The following is a 9846-nucleotide window of genomic DNA, read 5'->3' on the forward strand; positions in this document are numbered from 1 at the left end:
CTTTAGCTGGCTAAGAAAAATAATGTTTGGAAAATCTCTGTGTGATATTATATTATTTACACTATTTATTTTGCCTGAATTTGCTCCGTAGCAAGCATTGTGGAAGTAATGGAAGCAAAATAACTCTTCAAGGAATGACATAAATGCAGTGAACTGTCATTGCACATAGCTTCAAGAAACACTTTCCACATATATCCACCTACTTTTCTTCAGTGCAATTGTCACAGGAGAGTTTGCTAAGGATCCTAGATGATAGAAATTTCAAACACATCTTCCTACTTCAATTTATTCACCAAAGAATCCCCAGGCTCCCGGGTACCAAGGGAATCACTGATGTTCTGGAAGACAGGCTGTCACATAGAGGTAATGAGGTTGCATGTGTGTGTATGCTCCTTACAGACACAGATTCAGGCTGTATCTGCATTCACAAGTGACGTGGTGCAACAGAAGCACCAGATTATCCTACTGCAAGTTGCAACCACAAAAACCATTTGTGCTAAGCACTCAACAGCTACACCACAGGCCTCGCGTGGTTTTACTTCAGGACGGCTCTAATCTGGTCCTCAGGACAGAGCTCCTGTTGATTGCTGGAGCACATTAGGTTCTTGGTTGCCTGGAGCAAAACAGTTGGCTGAACCCAGCTCAGGCACTCTGAGACAAACATGCAAATCAAAACTGGAGAGTGAGGGCAACCAGGAGAGTCAAAAGCACAAAGCTTGAAGCTAAAAGCTTGCATACTCCTGACTGCAAACACATCATTTCTACACTCTGTGCTTCATAGAAACCTTCAAGCCTCTTTCTCACAATGGCAAATAAAAGCAGAGACTTTTCCAAGCCACCAAAGGCAGGACCACAGAAGGCATTACAGTCTGGGTGCAGCTCCCATGGTAGCTGTGAGCCATCCTGGATGCCTCTGTCATGGCAGTGTTATAAGCTCTACCAAAATAACACCAACTCTGCAGTCACTTTGTCACCCCAAAGAAGTAATTTGGATAATCTGCTAGGACTACACAGGTACATGGAGCTGGGGGCTCAACTGTCTCAGCTGGCCAGAGATTAACTTTCCTCATCAATTAGTGTCAGGATGAACCTCAAATCAAACCTATGTGTATTGAAAGAGAAGATACTAAAATTTAAGCTAAGCATATTGATCTGAGAGATGTCTTATGGCAGATTGGTAGTGCTAGAAGAAGTAATACTCTGATCTTTGATTATTTGGTGGTTGTGTGGAAGGACCCGTTTCCTACACCGGCAAACATCACACACCTTGCACCCTAAACTGAGGGACATGGAACAGTCACAGGCTTAGGACAATATCCATTTATGTGGCTAGCAAATCCTTAGGAAAATTTACATGGTTTTGGTAAAGCAAAACATCTCACCAACTTCACAGGAGGTTCAAAAGCATGTTCTTATACCCATATACAAAGATAAAACTCCATGATGCCCAAGTTTTCCATGCCAAAACAAAAATACATACACTTCTGTCTCTGCAGCTCTACTCCAGCCATGGGAAATGCCCACAGTAACATCTTGAAAAGGTGTTATCAGAACCAAATTCTGTAATTGTCTGATTAGACATTTAAACTCATCTTTTAATGCCATGTCAAAAAGCTACAAAGGAAGACCTTTGTCTGAAATTCTCAGTTATAAAAGTAAATTGTCCTAAAAATGCACCTAAGCTTTTGGAGATGGGGCCTACATCTTGACAGGCTCCATGGGTTGTAGCACATTACAATAGTTCCTCAACTTAAATAAAAATAATCTAGATAATTTTTGGTATCTGCACATGTCATACAGCAGGAATCAGACCCGACCAGCCTCCTGATGACAGTGTCATATAAATATTAAATATTAATAGTACTGTTACTGTTAATTTGGCAAAATGTGATACTGTGTAAAGGGAACTTTGTCTCTTTTGGCTGTGCTGCAACAAGGAAAACACATGTTCTCAACATTTCTAGCTGGACAGCTTTCTTTTACAAATGTTTGCTTTTCTTAAATTAACATACACGAGTGGGCTGGGAAGGAGGGGGGAGGCTGTTGCCTTTACCTGAAGTCCTTCAACCCCCTCTTTTGTGAGCCACATTTACATCTACTGGAAATCTGGGCTTTGATGATATTTGTCTCTTATTCATCAGATAAAAACTAGAATAAACTGTCTAAAACCATTCCTGTCTTTTACTTTTGTATGTTTTAATGCAGTGCCTGTCACAAATGTAGATCAGAGATTGAAGGTGGTGGCTGGAGAAATTAAGTGCTCTACTTGACACAATTGAAAATCAAATAAAATACTCTAGAGTTTAACCATTATACATGCACATTTATACTTATGTTTTCTACATGCTAAAAAGAGGAAATATTTATTTTCATGCAATCTGGAGCCACGGTATCAACAGTGAGAAATGATCCTCATGAATATGGCTATCAGGATATTTGTGAGCATTCTCTTTTCTCTAGCATTACAAAAATCTTTCTACATCACCTCTTCATAAATGAACTTGAATCTTGGAAGATGAAGTACAGACAGGAGGAAAAAGTCTGGAGGACGTATCCCTAACACTCTCTAAGTACATGTTGCAGAGTATGAATTGAACTCTTAGATAGTTCTGCTACCAAGAGCTTGCAAACAAATCTCAGCAGTAGAGCTAGAGAAGCCTAAAAGTTATTAGTTGCAATACAAAACAGAAAGATAAGGATTTTGGGCCATTTCATTTTGAACAGGGAGAAAATGAGAAATAAAGAGGAGAACACAGGGAAAACTGTGACCTCTAGGGAGAAAATACAAAGGCATAATGAAGAAGCACAAGCATGAAAAGAGCAGAAGCTGGTAATGACTGTGTGTTCAGAGCTGAGCTGAGTTCAGAGCTGTTGAGTACTGGTGAGAAAAGTGTGGAAAACTTCATTATCTCATTGGGGAAAAGGTTAGAAACAACACAACACAGAAACAAGTGTTTGTGAGATAGGTGCAGATTAATCAAATGAGAGAATGTTCTGGCACTTTGTAAACATGAATGAGACAGATGTAACTGCCCAAACTGGGTGCCCTATGAGACAGCTAGGAACAGCAACTGGAGGCCAAGCAGATCATCCAGGGGCATCTCAGGTGGCCCCAGACACTTTTCTGATACTGAGAACCAATCTTATGTGTCTACATGTGGGGTAGGTGCATAAAGTCCTGTTTGTGGAGGCTGATGTGTCCAGTGTTATTTCAGGTTCTGTGGAGTGTGTGCCTTTTATTATCTTAGAGGTTTTACCACCATAAAGTATTATGATTCTTTGGCTCACTGGACTCTGTCATACTGTGACATGATATGGTTTAGTGGGCATGGTGGTATTCAAGCAAAGGTTGAACTTCATGATCTTGAAAGTCTTTTCCATCCCTAATGATTTTGTGATTCTATACTGGCCTATCCACTGCAGAGGTCCCAGATATCCTGGGGGGTCTCAAACAGCACTAGTCTTGTTTTAAACAGCGTTCCCTCCTTTGCCATAACAGGTAATGTAAATTGAAAGGAGAGCTACTCAGCCATTCTGCCTCAAAGTAGGCACCCAAAATTGGCCAGATGAGATTTTTTAGCTCTCTGGACTGGACCTTCATTGACTATAATGCTACATTTGATAACTCATGCATATGTAAACTCCTCCAGGTAATGTACATTTAAGTATTTTACTCTTGAGATGAAGTCATCCTAAGAACACAAAAGTTTGGAGAAATAAATCTAAATCTGGGGCAATTCTTAAAATATTGTGAGTGCTGCTGGTCAGTTAAAGGGAGAGGACTAGACAGTAGAAGTCACGAGGTCAGCAAAGAGAGGTTACAGTTAAAGCTGTTCGAGAAACACAGCACAACCTGGGTCAATTCAATTGTCTGATGTGGCCTCATGCTGCCTGGAAAAGCAGGCTGCCAGCCACACACCCAGTCCACCCACCACAAGGCTGCAGGATCAACAACTGATTCATTTCCATGCAAACAGAAGAGGCAGCTGCAGAGCTCATCCCAGCGACAATAAACATCAGTGTAAGGCTGTGAAAATGTGGCTGTATGTCGGTGAGACGCAAAAAGCCACGAAGGCATGCTAAAACCATCAGGTGAATACAGTCAGTAAGAAACTCTTGCAAAAAGCATTGCATGGGGCTTATAGGACCCAGCATACCCTGATCTGGTAAAGCAGAGCCAGAGAATGTCCTCAGGGTGAGACAGCAGCCACTGCAGGTCAGCACTCTAATGGACAGGGGCACAAGACGAGGAACTGAAGCTATAAATAATCTTCTTTGCAGCCAGTGAGACATGAGAAATGCACCATGTAGTCACTGAGGAAGGAAGTCACAAGCCTGCAAAGAAAATGAATTGTTACATCTTGGGAAACTAGCACAGACTGCCTCTAACAACACTGAAAGCCTGGCAGATACTTCGGTATCTGCACCGACCCAAAACCACCAAACAGTCACAACAAAAAAAAATGTCACTGCTGATTATCAGTGAGTGAAGCCAGAGCACTTGTGTCATTCAAGGCAAAACTGCCTGCTGGTGATTGCATCAAGATGAGCCTTTTGGGGAAGTGCTGTGGGTAATGAATTTCTCTGCGCTTGCACTTAGCCTCAGCAAGCCACAGGAAGGGTCGGGTGAATGTTGAATCGCTAGTGGAAGCCTAACCAGCAGCATTTACATATGTTTTTCAGTGTGCAATCAAGCAGTTGCTGAATTAGAGGAACCTCTCTGAGCACATTGTAACATGGTAGTAATCTGATGGGGCAAACGTACAAACAACTGGCATTTGGGAACTACATGGCTGATCTAATCACAGGAAGTAAACCCCCCTTGAATGCTCAGAAATATACAGAAAGAGCAAAGCATGCAAAAAAAAAAGTATGCCAGCTTTCAAATCTCAGACAAGTTCTTGGAAATGATCAAAACAAGCTTAAGAAGGGAATTGCATCATGAGAGAGAACTTTCCCAGCTTCTAGTAGGTGGATAATTTGGAAGCCATTCAGGCAAAACTCCAGTGGGGAAACAGAAAACATATTTTTCAAGATATGACATAACCAGGTCCCGCACTCAGACAATCGAGCACATGACACAGTAGCAGAGTTCAAGTGACTCAGCACTCCAGGAGAATTTTAATACAAAACCTCTTCCCCTGGGTACACACAAAGCAATAGAAAAACCAGATCAGCACTAAATAGCCTGAGCTAAACATCCATCTGGACAAAAGAACAATCATGCAGACAAATCTGGCAGGCTTATATGAAATAGCAACAGGCTTGGGACAGCAGATGAAATGAAACCAGTAGCAATAGGAGAATAATGGTAGGCAGCTGGAGCCCCTGTAGAACTGAGGCCAAGGCCAGGAAATGGCTGCAAGATGCCCAGCAATCAGATGAGTCAGAGGAGATGGGAGCTATGAGAGGAGAAAACCCTATGAGATGCACAGAGTGGGAAGCACATGCTGGTAGTGGCAGATTTCTTCTTCAGAGACCTGTGCATGAGAAGGGCTACACAACTTAGTAGGTCACAGCAAATTGGCTGTGAAAGGAATAACCATATACATGGAACTTCAAAAAGCAAATGCTTTAAAAAAGGAAATCAGAAAAACAGAGTAGTTAGTGCAACAACTGTCATAAAGCCAAAAGCAGAAGCACAGGTTGTAAGAGCATGGGTTTTAAAAGGGTCACTAGGGGAGACAGTCTGGGTGCATGAGAGTGGGGTACTGAGCCAGAGAGAGGAAGACAAAACCCTTTCAGGACCTCTGAGAAGGTCAAAAGGAAACACAAACCTGAAGCTCAGATCCCTATCTTTTCTTTCCTTTCCATATTTCCTCCTAGCTCTTGCAATATGTGCTGCCCCTCTGTGAGCACCCACAAACTCTGTGGGTCAGTGTACCAAGGAGACATTACGTATTAAGCTGAGAATGCTGCAGTCTCTCTTCTGCTACTTAAAGCCTCAGCAATACATTCCTTTTTGCAGTTCTTCTGCTTCATACTGTGCAGGGACACATCAGCACAGTTTCTTTTAATCCCCTCTTGCTCAAACATCCCCTCTTGCTCAGGCACATTTAACTGCTTATTAGGCCACTGCTACCTTAAAGTCAATCATGACTATGTCGTTCAAAATTTCCTAGTGTTTCTTTCCTATTGACTAACCACATCATACAACAGACTAATTAACCCACCAGGTTCTCATTAAGCAGTATTCCTTCACTCTCCTCCAGGACCACCAGCTGTGCTGCAGATTTCCTCTGAGTTTAGGAAAATAACAAGATTCATTATCAGAAATGGAATTTTTTTTTCCTTTGGCATGTCACAAGGCCCATGGTCAGGTTTAAAATAGCAGCCCCCAGAGCCTGGGACTTGGGTCAGGTTTTAGACAGGCTCCTGCAGGAGACAGGGATGATGTCTCAACAATGCTGTGGGGAATGAAGGAAGGATCCCATCATGAGGAGAGCTGGATTCCTACCCATGTGCCCAGGATGGAGGAAAAATGTATCTTTTACTCTTTTACAGATCCTGATGAATTAGATATTGCTACTTAGGGCCACAACAGGTCTCCAGCCAATGTGTTCTCCTGCTCTTGGGAAACTCTTCGACCACTCCAGACTTATGTTCCCCAACTCCCTTGTTTTCCAGAGGAAAAACTGTAATATTGATTCCAAAACAGAGAATGGCATTGAGCCCAAAAGTGCCTCAATTTACCCACTCTTTTAGGTGTATAGCAGCTTCAGACACTACCCAGGATGGAACAATTCCTACATCTGGTTTGGGCACCCATCCTTCACATGGCAGCTGCCCTGTATCCTGGTGAGGGAGCATCTTTGACCTCTGTGGAAGCCCTGCCCAACCTGTGATTTCACACCCAAACTTCAGGCCTTGCAGCTCAAACCATCAGGACACCAAAGTTCTCTGTTCAGGCAGGCCAAAATGTTTGATCTTCATACTTATGTTTGTGGTGAACAAATTAGACACTAGCAAGTGGGCAGATGCCTCAGTGGTGAACAGCCTTTAAAATCTTAAAAAACCTAACCCTTAAAAATTGGCTTATTCAATGAATAATGGCCCATTTTATTGCCTCTCAACAACTTCCAAGTCAGTGTGGACAGTATTTCTGATATTCCTTGTAACCTGTTGAAGAGAGAAGGTTTCTCCATTTCTCAATCAATGGCTTTGATTTGGGAGATGCTAAGGTTGTAAAGGGATACTCATTCACCATTTAAAATATAACTGATGTGTTTATGCAATTAAAATTTATGTTAATTTGTATTAAGTGGAATAAGATGTCTATTACAAATAAAAATTTCTTTTGGCCTGTTGTAAGTAAAAGAAAGAACTTTTAAACTAAATTGGACATAGAAATGGATACCCCATTTCATGACATTCAGCAGCAAGTTCCTATTTTGAAATGAGAGAAAAAAACAAGACTTCAAAAATTTTCACTAAAATACAGGTAAAAAATTGTTTTGTTTTGATGTTTCCCCTAATCCCAGTCACTTTGAAGTATTTGTTTAAAATTTAATATTGCTCAGCTTTTTATGAAAATCTATTATTTAAAAAATAAGTTGTTTTAACTAAAATAATTCATCCTTAGCATGTTTTCATTCAAGCTTTTTTCAGTGAGATTTTTTTTTTGAATGTGACACCTGTAAATTAATTATTATCTTTTTTTATTAAAACAGGAGGGTTTCTTTTTTTTTCCAGTTTGGCCACTAGAAAATAAAGGTATACTGGAAGATTACAAGCCCACTTTTATTTCCAATAAAGGATTTTCCTTCCAGAGCAAATTTTAATTTTTAAAGTTTCTAATTTCTTAATGAAACTGTGCAAAAGGGAAATACAAGGGATAAAACATTCATAAGAAAGAAAATCAATATATAGCTAAAGGGCTATATATTGCATGAAGTACATTAGAGTATATTGATTTTATGAAGTTGTCTTTCAAGTGCTAATTACAGATTCATTACAGGATTATAAATCTTAATGAAGCAATTGAGTCAATGTATTAGAAGTAAGAAGCCCTTTCAAGTCCATGATTTGCAAGACTGTGGGTTTCCAGCATCATACCCTGGCAGGTCTGTCATGACAACAGGACTTGAAGCTGTGGAAGATCTTTATATGAAGCCAGGAACAGCCTGAAGGGGTTTCTCCCTGCTTATTCCTCATGGGTGGGATTTCTCCCCCTGCAACCACAGAGATGGAGCTGAGAGTGTTTGAAGAAGGGCCAGGCTGCAGAGTGATACAGCTCACCAGGAACCTACAGACCTGAAGTAATGTGTGTAAGGGGAAACAGCTTCCTGAACACTGAAACTGTGACTAAAGAAGCTATTTTAACAGATACTTCAGGTTGCTTTGGAATATTTCCTGTTTTTCCAGAATCCATAGACAATTAAAGCTCAGTCTTCTGTAAACCATATTGTGCAGTGTAAACTGTCAATTTTGAGACAGACTAATGCACAAATCCTAAGAACACATCCATATCCAAATTTTGCTTTTAAACTGGGTTTCCCCAAAATTATGGCATCATGTCCTATTTAGTGATAAACAGCCAAAATGAGAGCATTTGATCCTGCAAAAAATACCACTGGGAGCCATGGAAGTGCTGAGCACAAAGGACAAGATGGGCAGGTTCCAGAAGTTTTAGCTGAGAATCTTCTTGCTCAGGTGACTCTGATCTGGGATCACTGTGCAAAGGCAGTGTAAGAAAATGTGGATTACATATAAATCATCCTGAAAGAGTAAGGACTACTTCAGTGAAGAACAAGCTATTCCTCTTAGATACCAGACCAGTTATCCAGAGAAAGCTTAAAGCAATAGTTTCCTTATGTGTAAATGACAGAGGTTCACTTGTGTACCCTAAAAAGCCACATTTAACCCAACTGGTGAACCCTGCCCAGCCCTGATTTACAGCGTGTTCTGTTTTACAAAACCTACTTAGTCAACATATGGGAACAAGAAGGGAGGAGGAGACGCGAACATCTGCTTTCCTTGTCCTAGGCTTGCACTATTGCTGTGTACAGCTTTTTGCTCTGGAAGACTTTCAAGTCTGTAACAGTCACCCACCACTTGGATGCAACAGCGTACTCTGATGTTGCTGCTGTCTGTCTTCCTGCTGTGACTAACTCGGGATTTTTCTGGTTTTGACAGAGTGATGACGTGCCTGGCAGTTTGCTTGCAATCCTCGTTGGCAGGGCCAGAGGCCAGGCTCTCCAGACTCCACGTCCACCATCCACCTCGTGCTCATGGTCATCAATGTTACCAGAGAAAGAGCTGCTTCTCTTCAAAGATTTCCAGTAAGGTGATTCGGAAAATGACTCAGTTTGTCACAATCTATACAGCTGCCATCACTTTCTATGTGCCTTTCTGGGACGAGGCCAATATTTTCAAGAAAGACCAGCATTTCCATTTCAGAGGCGGCAGAGAGGGAGAGGAGACAGCCAGATGTGGCATTTGGCTTTGGAGTGCGCCAGGGCTCAGGTCCAGCAGACAGAGCAGAGGTATGGCTCTGGTATGGTTGTGCTGTGCAGACTGGCTGGCTTCTGACAAAAATAAGATGTCTCCTCAAGAGGAAATTGGCACAAATCTTATGAAAGCCTGCCCCTCAAGCCTCTACTGCCCTGGGATAAAAGGGCTTGAAATGCTCTTTCTAGTCCTCGTGGTTACATCTATGAGCTCTTATGCTCAACACCATAATTTGTTGTAAATGTGGCAGGAACTTCACCCTTCCCTTGGCAAAACTCTTCCCCCTAGCACATGCGAGTGGAGAAATTTCTGCTTGTCTGAAAAGCCTGACTACTCCTGCTCAGAATAATGTGTGATCAGCAATTGCACAGAAGCAATCCCTGTGCCCCTATTTCA

The sequence above is a fragment of the Chiroxiphia lanceolata genome, chromosome 1 (genome assembly GCF_009829145.1).
Source record: "Chiroxiphia lanceolata isolate bChiLan1 chromosome 1, bChiLan1.pri, whole genome shotgun sequence".
Classification (NCBI taxonomy): Eukaryota; Metazoa; Chordata; class Aves; order Passeriformes; family Pipridae; genus Chiroxiphia; species Chiroxiphia lanceolata.